The sequence below is a fragment of the Neofelis nebulosa genome, chromosome 8 (assembly GCF_028018385.1).
Source record: "Neofelis nebulosa isolate mNeoNeb1 chromosome 8, mNeoNeb1.pri, whole genome shotgun sequence".
Classification (NCBI taxonomy): domain Eukaryota; kingdom Metazoa; phylum Chordata; class Mammalia; order Carnivora; family Felidae; genus Neofelis; species Neofelis nebulosa.
In genome coordinates this window covers 86,914,245-86,923,316 of record NC_080789.1, presented here as the reverse complement: position 1 = coordinate 86,923,316, position 9,072 = coordinate 86,914,245, and positions in this window count along the sequence as shown.

Here is a 9,072-nt window from a genome sequence, read left to right as displayed (position 1 = left end):
TTCCTCAAACTCCTGCCAGAATAACTCCTGAAGTAAATACTTTGCATAAGTATTGTGCATAGTATATGATTATAGTACTACAATTATTCTGCGGTCCCTGTTTCATTTTGGTGACCCATAGCCAAGTATAAGGAGACAGTTCAGTCCTCACCGAACTACTTCCTATGTTCCCAATAGTAGGGAATCTTAGTCAAGGAAATAAACGTTCAGCTCTGACATGTAAAGGACGTAGAAATTACCAGTCCCTTCCTTACAGAAAGAGTGGACAAATCGAAAACCAGTGACTTCTCTTGGATCTCTCAGAGAACTGAGGGCAAACAGTAAACAACCACTCCAAAATATGAAGAAATGGACACAGCCAGACAGATACAGCACCTGATACTTACGTACCTGGAGCAAAAGCTGCTGGGTGCTTTAAACAAATATGAACACTTAACTGGTAATTTTTTAATGTTTATTTATTTCTTTTTAAGAGAGACAGAGACAGAATCCCAAGCAGACCTCATGCTGTCAGCGCAGAGCCCGACATGGAGCTCAAACTCACAAACTGTGAGATGATGAACTGAGCCAAAATCAAGAGTCAGACACTTAACCGACTGAGCAACCCAAGTGCCCCACTGGTAGTACTGAATCTCTGGAGGTTAAGTATCGATGAACATGAGAAGGAAAAACTGCTGTGGGTCACAGTCATGGGCAGGGGTTGGGGGTGGAGGTGGGAGTGGGGCACACTTTTCCTCCAGGAATGCCAGTAGGTTCTCACAGGATGGATCTGAGGATCCAAGAAAGATCCCACTATGACCCTGGCAGGAGTAGAATAGTCTACTACTTCTAACCATCCCAGATCTTTCTCCCTAACAAAGGTCTACTCTGCAGTAGAAAGCTTTGGTGTAATAATACTGCAAGCTTACCCCAACTGGGGAAGGGAATTCCATTTCACTCCAGCTCATTCCAGCCTTCCCGTGCCACCTACGAGGGGTAAAACCTCATAGTCAACAGGAGAGAAGACATCAAAGAAACAGAGCATAAAAGCTACAGGTGGGAGCACTGGGAGAGAAGCTGTACCCATGGAAGAGGCACAGAAACCCTTGTGAAAGCTATATTCCCAAGACAAGCCCACTAAAAAACCAAGACTTAGAAGATTTTAGAATGCTCCCTTTTTTCACACCTTCACACCACAGCAATAACTCACCAGTTTAATAACTGGGTTATAGCTGAAAAGGCTTTAAAACTCAGACTTTCTCTGAGAAAGCAATACCAAAAGAAGTCCCAAAGCCAAAACAAGGACACTGAAGGAATTTGAAGTCTCGTACATATCTAGGTACAAGAAGCATTAAATACAGTCCAACTCCCAACAAGATTAACATACATCTTCACACTAAAGATCTGTTTGTCTTGCTACCAATTACTCGGTAACATATCTGACTTTCAAGAACAGAAAATTATAAGGCATCCAAAAAGGCAAGCAAAAGCAGAGCCCAAAGAGACAATGCAATCATCAGATCCAAACTCAGATACGACACAGATGTTAGTTATCAGATGGGCAATTTAAAAATCTGTGATTCATTAAGGAGGACACTTGTTGGGATGAGTCCTGGGTGTTATATGGCAGTGAAGGATCACTGGATTCTATTCCTGAAACCAATACCACACTGTATGTTAACTAACTTGAATTTAAATGAATAAACCTAAAAACTAGAAATAAATAAAAAGCTGTGATTAATCTGTAAAGGGATGTGATAGAAAAAGTCTACAACATGAAAGACCAAATAGGCAATGCCCATACAGAGATGGAAACTGTCAGGAAGAATCAGAATGAAATGCTAGGAATGAGACACAGTGACAGAAATGAAGAATGCCTTTGATGGGTCAATCATTAGACTTGAAACAGCTGAGGAAAGAATGGGTGAGCGTATATATTGGCCTACTTTATTTTTTCTCTATACATCTGAATTACATATGTTACTTTTTTTCCAGCTTTATCGAGATAGGAGTTGACATAAAACATTGTGTAAGTTTAAGATTTACAACATGATAATTTGAAATATGTATATGTTGGGAAATGATTACCACAGTAAAGTTAGCACATCCATGACCTCATATAATTGCCATTCCTTTCTCTCTCTCTCTCTCTTTCTCTTTTGGTTTTTGGTTTTGTTTTGAGAACATTTAAGATCTACTGTCCTAGAGGAGCACTTGGGTGGCTCAGTTGGTTAAGCATCCAACTCTTGGTTTTGACTCAGTTTGTGAATTCAAGCCCTGTGTTGTTGGGCCTGCTTGGGATCTGTCTCTCCCCCTCTCTTGGCCTCTGCCACACTCACTCACATACACTCTCTGTCAAAATAAATGAACTTAAAAAAAAAAAAGGATGCTCCTCTCTTAGCAACTTTTAAATATATAATAACACTGTATTATTAACTATAGTCAAAATGCTGTATGTGGAATTTACTCATAGCTGGAACTTTGGACTCTTTGGTCACCATCACATATTGCCCCTGGCAAACACCAATGTACTATCTGTTTATTAATTCATTTATTTCAGAGTTCACATATAAGTGAGATCATACAGTATTTGTCTTTTTCTGACAAACTTTAGTTAGCATAATGCCCTCAAAGGTTTTTTTCATTACTTATTATTTTTAAAGTTTTTTTAAAATTTATTTATTTTGAGAGAGAAGAGAGAAGAGAGAGTGCACAAGGAGAAGGGCAGAGGGAGAGAAAGAACATCCCAAGCAGGCTCCTCACCATCAGCATGGACCCCAATGCAGAGCTCGAACTCATGAACCATGAGATCACAACCTGAGCCAAAATCAAGAGTCAGACAGTTAACCAACTGAGCCACTGAGGCACCCCATAATGCCCTCAAGTTTTAACCATGTTGTCACAAATGGCAGGATTTCCTCTCTTTTTATGGATTAATAATACACACACACACACACACACACACACACACACACGATGGGACACATGAAATGTACAGCTATACATGAAGCAATTCCCTTTGAAATAAATTAAATAATTGAAATAAATCCAGAAACTAGTGAGCAACTCCTCCACACCAGGCAACTGAGAACATATCCACACTGAAACTGTTAGAGAAGGCTGAGGCACCCTGGCCTGGCTATAAACCCCATCCCTGGTATAGTGCCATACACTCATCAACTCCCAATGGCCAACTCCCAACTTCTCCATAAGGAGTGAAGGATTTGGACCCCACATTTAGTGCCCCCAATTTTAAGACTTCCATCCAAAGGAAAGGCCCCCAAAACACCTAACTCTGAAAGCCTACGAGGCTGGTATACACAAGACCTAAAAGACTATATACAGAGCAAACAAGCAGTTGTTGATAGGCACACAAACACATATCCAGCTATCCCCCCAGGGCTCAGTGCAGAGGGAGCTGGCCAAAAAAAAACCCATCTCACAGTTTCTCTCCAGAAGAGATTTTACATACTTAGCCAGCTGCTGCCTGAGAATCCAGTCTTAGAAGAACGTATATTTCTGGGAGTGTATCCATTTCTTCCAGGTTGTCCAATCTGTTACCATGTAGTTGTTCATAATTAGTCTCTGACAATCTTTTGTGTTTCTCTGGTGTCCACTGTAACACCTCCTCTTTGACTTATAATTTTATTTGAGCCCTCTCTCTTTTTTTCTTGGTTATATAATGATTTGCTTAGTTTTTGTTTTGTTTTGTTTTGTCTTGTTTTGTTTTGTTTTGTTGCTTTCAAAGAACCAAATCTTAGTTTTATTTTTTTTCTATTGTCTTTCTAATATCCATTTCACTTATTTCTGCTCTAATGTTTATTATATCCTTCTTTCTGCTAATTTTGGACTTTGTTCTTCTTTTTCTAATTCTTTGAAGAATAAAGATAAGGTTTTTATTTGAGATCTTTCTCTTTCTTAATGTAGGCATATACACCTACACACTGCACACCTTTCCTTCTTAGAACTGTTTTTGCCACATCCTGTAAATTATATGTTATATTTCCGTTTTCATTTGTCTGAAGATATTTCTTTCTTTACCTATTTGTTTCTCAGGAATGTGTTTAATTTCCAAATATTTGTGAATTTTCCAGTTTTCCTTTTGTTACTGGTTTCTACTTCCATACCATCATAGTCAGAAAAAATACTTGGTATGATTTCAATATTCCTAAATTTGTTAAGGATTGTTTTGTGGCTGAACTTATTATCTCTCCTAGAGAATGTTCCACATATTCTTAAGAAGAATGTGTATGCTGCTTCTTTTGGATGGAGTGTTTTGTATATATTTGTTAGGTCCATTTGTTCTATAGTTTATTCAGGTCCAGTTTCCTTATTGGTTTTCTGTTTGGATGATCTACCCAGGGTGATTATGGTTAAAGTGAGGTAAGTTGCTGGCTATCAAGCCCAGATCAAGGCATCAGGAGATAGTCTACTTCCTAATGGGAGGAGTTCCATTTTTAATGTACTACGTATGTTGATATGTCCGGGTTTGGGATTTGGAGAAGCTGGAAAAAGATCTGTTTGAGGGTTGTTATTGTAATTATTAAACATTTTGCACTTTGGGCAAGTTAGCCAACCTCTCTGTGTCCTAACTTCTTTAGTCCAATTGAAACTAAGAATAGTATCATATCACGGGATTGTGAAGATTAAATCAGCTGATATAATTAGCATATTTAGAGGAGTACCTGGCTAATGTAGGGACTCTAAATGTTGCTGCTGCTGCTGCTGATTGATTTAGCAATTAAGAGATTTGTATTTTAGTCGCAACTTTGTCGCAAACTAGCTAAGTAACATTTTTCAAATCATTTGACACTGTGAAGCTGGTTTATTTGACTGTGAGCTGAGGGGTTTATAATACACTGCCTCTATGGTCCTTCTAATTCTATGGTTGCCAAATGCACTGATGTTTAGCTTAGAAGAAGAAATATTTTACGTAGGAGAAACGTATGCCATATTTATGATATATTTAGGTATTTAGGGCTCTGGGAACAATTGGTTACAAAATCATAAGGCAGAAATCTAAATTTCTTAGTACATCAATGAACTGAAAAGAACATACTCTTTTTACTTTTTGTTACAGTTATTTATTTATATATTTTGAGAGAGAAAAAAAGAGAGAGAGATGGGGAGGGGGCAGAGAGAGAGGGAGAGAAAGAAGCCCAAGCAGCCTCCATGCTGTCAGCGCAGAGCCCAACATGGGGCTCGACTCCTTGAACCGTAAGATCATGACCTGAGCCAAAATCAAGAGTTGGACACTTAGCCTACTGAGTCACCAGGTGCCCCCAAAAGTAAATACTCTTGATTAGACTCTATAGTTCTTTGAAGGAGAAAAGCTATCAATAAAGAAATTTTATCTGTGAGGGCTATTTACATTGTTTTAATTCAATAATGAAGGATCTATCATATTAAAGATATAGTGGAAAAAAAAAAAAAGGTAAACAAGACAGAAGTTCACCACCTAAGCTGGCAGACAAATATAGGGGAATAGGATGAGAGATGAGTCAACAGAAATCAGGTCATCTAGGGTCTTGTGAGTTACATTAAGTATTTTTTTTTTACTCTAGTCTCAGAATAAAGGTACAGGGACTTTTAAAGGGCTGGAAACAGGAAAAGCTTTTCAAGAGGAAGTGAAACTTGAGCTGGGCATTAAAGACTTCAGAAAATTTCATTGATGTCAAAGAATAATAGCAGAGAAGTGGGGTTCACATACTGTGTTCAGAGAGTGGGAGATGTCCATTATACACAGGACCTACAGGATCTAGAGGGAAATGGTCAGAAATGAGACCAGAAATTTAGGACCAAATTAGGGGTACCTTTGAAAGAAAATGCTTGATTCCTGTGTTGACATTAAAATACCCAGTGTCAGGGAGTCTGGGTGGCTCAGTCAGCTAAGCATTTGACTCTTGATTTGGGCTCAGATAATGATTTCACAGTTTGAGGGACTGAACCCCAAGTCGAGCTCTGTGCTGACAGCACTGAGCCTGCTTGGGATTCTCTCTCTCCCTCTCCCTCTCTGTCTCTCCCTTGAGCACGCTCTCTTGCCCTCTCAAAATAAATAAATACACATTTTAAAAAATAAAGAAATACCCAATGTCTTTCCAATTCCATCTATTATATTAACAGTGTTAACTGCCTACTTTGTGCTTGCTCTTCCCTTCATAAAAACTTATAGTGATGCCAAACTGCTCACATAATAAGGTAAACGCTTCCCAGCCCAAGTGTTACCGCTTTCCTTTGTATCCTCCTTGCCCTTGTACTGTGGTGAGGAGACCAGCAGAGAGCTAAGCATTAGCCTTCCTCTCTTTATTCCATCCTTGCTAATTATTCTCTTGAAGCCCAATCTTCCTTCATAGTCCTGAGGTTTTGGGCGTTCATTTGTTTAATGTGTATCTTTAAGTTCCCCAAAGTCAGAAAGCCTGCCTGTTTTGTGAGCATCATGCAGTTTCAGTGTAGCGGGTGTTGTGATGGACCATGCAGATCACCGTCGAGATTGGAGGACTTATTCCTCTGTGGGGAGTATTGTCAGCAGACAAGCTTCAGCTGGTCAGCCCTCTGCAGGCTTTAGATGAAGCCCGCTGCTTCATCTAAAAGACAGTTGTTTCATCCATGGGCACTGCATTCCCAAGGATAACCCTCATCCAAAGACTGTATAGACAGAGGATAAAGATCCTGCTTTTTGTCCCAAGACAACGCTGAAGGGCCATGTTAGCTTCAGAGCTCCCTGTGGGGTCAGCTGAGGCTCCCATCTCTTCTCTCTGCCTGATCCTCCTTTCTTCCTTTCCCTCTACAAACATCGCTCCAAAAGCTCCCACTCACAATCCCCCGTGTACTAATCTCCCTCTTAGAGTCTGCTTCTCTTGAAATGTTTCCTGAATGAGTAAATGAGTAAACAGAATACACCCTATACCAACGTGGGATGAGAACTAGGTAAAGTAATTACTGTTGTTCATTATTTCTTAATTTTAAAGTGCCTGGTATGACTATTGTGAAGTCTTAATAGTCTCTTAAATTCTCCTGTGTCTGGTCTTGTTTGTTTACTATGTACTGATACGAATCCCTTTATCCAAGCGTGAAAGTAATGGTTAGGAATGTCACCTTCAATGACCTGGTATGCTTGTCCTTCTGAACTGGTTGGGAAAGTTCTACCAAAATAGTACTAAAGAATTTTGGCTTGCTCACACTTCATTGATGGTATTCGTAATGCAGGATTATTTCATGCTTTTGAAATGTTTAAAGACCAATTAGACGCAGTGTTCAGTATTTGTTATGCTGAGAAAAATACTTCATTTTAAAAAATCTCAGTGGTTAACATTTTGGCCACTGGGTGTCATCACAGAGCTAGCTTAAAAAAGATGGCATTTTTTTTAACCAGCTGATTGGAAGTACCTGAGTCTAGTAAGATTTAATAACATACTTTCATTGTTCAACCTTCATACATTGAACATTAATACCCACTGGAGGAAGTTCTTTGCAAAGTACAACTTCTCTATTTTTTAGTCTTTCTTCACAATAAACCGTACAGAAATAAAGTTTCTTCTAACAATGTTTTGGCATGTCTTGAGTGAATGGGGGAAATGGGGCAGGAAGGCTAAGGTCTAATGAAGATATGGAAATGGTTGAATTACTGCTGTCTTAGAGAACCAGAGCTAACTAAATAGAGAGACATAAACCCAAAGCTACTCAATTTGGTCATCTGATTACCTCAAGCCATAAAAGACCTCTGTTTTAACTTCTTTTATTTTACTTATTTTTATTATTGTTGTTCACCCTAAAAACCTTTATAGAGCAAGGACTTTTACTTACTCCATTTTACAGATGGAGAAACTAAGGCACAGAGAGGTTAAGAACTACCTAAGGTCAGATACAAGGTGGCCAATTAAACCTTCAGTGAAGGCCTAGACAGTGTTATCAAAGTGTGGTGGCCCCTTGACCACCTTCATCAGAATTCTGTATAACAATCACTAAATATAATAATTGTTAACAAATATATTCCAGCCACATGCAAGTGCTTGATGTGAATCAGGCACAGAATTCAGTAATCTGCTAACTCCGGGGTTCTCAACCCTAACTACAGACTCAAGTCACTGAGAGAGGCTTTAAAATCAAACAGGTGTCTGGAACTAACCTAGACCAATCAAATCAGAAGTTCTAGGTATGGGGTCCAGAGAAGAGATTTTTTTTAAAGGTTTTTTTTTTTTCAAGTTATTCTCCTGTGCAGAGTTGATAATTCTTGTTTGTGAGCAATAGTTCTCAAATAAAATCTTGAGCAAGTAACTTAGAGGTGATGCTCATGCAAATTCTGTAGAATACTCTTTGAGAAACTGTCTTAAATAATATGAAGGTAGGGCAGGGATAATAATCCCAAGGGAAAAAAAATTAAGTTAGGCTGAGACCCTTCTAGACAATATGAAAGTACAATTTCGGTATTTTTTAGTCTTTCTTCTCAGCAAATCATATACAAATAAAGTTTCTTCTAACAATGTTCTGGGTATCTTGAGTAAATGGGGAAATGGGGCAGGAAAGCCTAATGAAGATATGGAAAGGGTTGAATTATTGCTGTATTAGAGAACCAGACATAACTAATGGAGACATATTCTGAAAGCTACCCAATTGGGTCATCTGGTTATCTCAGACCATAAAAAAGACCTCTAAAATAGCCATAAGGGCCATTTCCAACATCTTCCCCTGCTAACCTCTTAGAAAATTCCATCTAGGTCTGTATATTTAGAAAGAGGATCAATAATTATTTTATTAAACTGAATTAAAAATAAATAAAACTAACATGAATGTTACTTAAATGCTACATTATTCCTCTTTGACACTGATAATTAATATTTTATAAATGTGTGGATGAGCTGCTAGAAAACAAGAAAGTATCTCTATTTTACAATTGTACACATTATAAGGAAACAACTGTTAAAAAGGTTAAAAACACACATACATTATGCAAATGCACACAGAGGTTTCCACCAGATTTATTTACCCTGTAGAAGGGTGACAGCTACAGGCTATCTTTTTCATTTATAATTCGTCGTTGCTTACCTTTACCTTTGAAGGAAGATGGATAAGGTCTTTCATTACACACCAAATGGA